Raw genomic sequence first — 2469 nt, 5'->3', positions numbered from 1 at the left:
GACCATCTCATGATTACTTTGATTGATAAGTTGTGCGACGATATAGTTATTAATTACACTGTTATAGTTTTATATAAGTTATGTGATTTACAATTTCAAAACCCTAATATACAAATATCTCAATAATATATTTTTTTTATAAGTGAAGTTGTTAGTGAGTAAATAAAAATATATGCTAGAGAAATTTAAAGCACTTACTAAGAAACTATTGTGTTGTGGAACTAAGATTGGTATGTATGGGTTGACACTTGATTGAGAGAAAAACAAGAACCTTAATTCTTATAAAATATAATGATGTGTCACATGTACTATTGGAGAGAGAAGAAGAAATTATTATAAAACCTTGGAGCATACATCACTCACCAAAACCTACAAATTACAAGTCGTTTGAAGAAAAAGAAAACAACTATAAACATTTCAATTTGGTATAAAATATTAAACCTTTGATAGACACACCCACACCCACACCCACACCCACACCCACACCCACACCCACACACACAAATAAAACTCTTATCAAAAGTACCAAATAGACTTCTTCCCAAACTTCACCTTCACACTTGCACACATCTCTTTCTTCTCCAATCCTTTAGTATTCAATCACTATATCATCAAGATCATGTCAAACCGATGGTTGACCGGTCAAGTCAACGTAGGCGGCGTCGAAACATCATCAGGTGGTTCAGGGCTCAAGAAACCGGATCTTGGAATATCAATGAATGAAGTACATAACACAACAGCAAGTGATCAAGAAGATGAAAGAGATAATAATAGTGATGATCCACGAGACGGTGCGATTGATCCATCGAACCGTAGGCCTAGAGGCCGGCCTCCAGGGTCGAAAAACAAACCAAAACCACCTATTTTTGTTACTAGAGACAGCCCAAACGCGCTACGAAGCCATGTGATGGAGGTGGCTAGTGGGACGGATGTAGCCGAGAGCATAGCGCAGTTTAGTCGAAAACGACAACGTGGTGTGTGTGTTATGAGTGCTAGTGGGACAGTTATGAATGTAACACTTAGACAACCTTCAGCTCCTGGCTCAGTCATGACTTTACAAGGAAGGTTTGAGATATTATCATTAACCGGAGCCTTTTTACCTGGTCCAGCGCCACCGGGGTCCACTGGACTCACTATTTACCTAGCTGGTGGTCAAGGTCAAGTTGTTGGTGGGAGTGTTGTAGGGTCTTTGGTGGCTTCTGGACCAGTTATGGTCATAGCAGCCACTTTTTCTAATGCTACTTATGAAAGACTCCCAATTGAGGAAGAAGAGGAGGCGGATAGTGTGGCGCCTGGACTCGGTGGTGGATCACCGACGCAGCTAGCGATGGGCGAGCCGAATCCGATGGGGGGTTATAATATGCAGCCTGGTTTGATACCTAATGGAGGTGGACAGATGAACCATGAAGCTTTTGGTTGGGCTCATGGAAGGCCTCCATACTAGAAGAATATTATTATTAAGGTTATAAGGTAATGAGTTTAAAGCCAAAATAATTATGTTGTTATATATTAATATGAGATTATGAGTTATGATCAATAGATGGATTACTTGAAATTAGTTTTAGGTGAATTGTGATGTTGTATACATTAGCAATGTTGAACTTGATCATGTTGTAACTAGTGCAATGATAAAATAATAAATAAATAGGGTTTGCATTTGTATACATTTGTTTTGAGTATAGTTCCAATATAGAATTTGTTTGTGTAGTCTTAGATTTTTAAATCTATTGTTCTAATGTGTAGTTTTTTAATAATCATAGGTTATTGGTATATTTTGTTTCTTGAAAACAGTAAAATATATGTCATTGTTTAATTAGCCCTATGATTTTTATAATAAGCCAAAACCAGTCAACAAAATATATAGCTATTAACTATAGTTTAATTGCAATCAATTTTTTATTATTTGGCATTATATAAAGTTATGAATAAAAAAGCACTTGTATGTTGTATAGGTTTATGAGGTTTAGATTTCAAACCATCTACACATAATTATTTAGTTTTCTATTTTGTTCATATTCTACTATTTTTTACAACCATGTAGAACATGTTTTAACTCTAAATGTTATTCAGATTACAATTATAATATGTAAGTATTGCTGAAACTTTATGAAAAAAATGTTTATATTATAAAATACGACATATATATACTTTCTATATTCACAAAATTATTTAACCTAATTATGATATATTAAAGTGCCTAAATTAAACTTTTAAAAAAATTAAAACAGCAAAAAGTCTTTAAATCTAATTTTCATATATTAAAATCTATAAAAACTTAATCTAAAATACACACTTGTGAAAAATATTCAAAATAAAGATTTGTTCTCTCTAATTAAATTGGCCAAAAAAAGGCTGGTTATGTTTTTTATTCAACAATATTGAATGTCACTTAAATCAAATTAATTCTAACCAATTTTAGTGTTAACATGACATTTATGATGCATGTATTGTAGACAAGTTTAAAGAATT

General features: G+C 33.3%; 1 pseudogene; it reads left to right on the top strand.

Moving 5' to 3' along the window:
- The first annotated feature begins 502 nt into the window (after positions 1 to 502).
- LOC143559514 (AT-hook motif nuclear-localized protein 20 pseudogene) lies at positions 503 to 1620 on the top strand (annotated as a pseudogene).
- The last annotated feature ends 849 nt before the right edge of the window (positions 1621 to 2469 follow it).

Source organism: Bidens hawaiensis, unplaced genomic scaffold (genome assembly GCF_021521415.1).
Source record: "Bidens hawaiensis isolate Kalapana, Puna unplaced genomic scaffold, B.hawaiensis_p1.1 tig00019925_1, whole genome shotgun sequence".
NCBI classification, from domain to species: domain Eukaryota; kingdom Viridiplantae; phylum Streptophyta; class Magnoliopsida; order Asterales; family Asteraceae; genus Bidens; species Bidens hawaiensis.
This window is presented reverse-complemented; position numbering and strand designations above follow the sequence as displayed.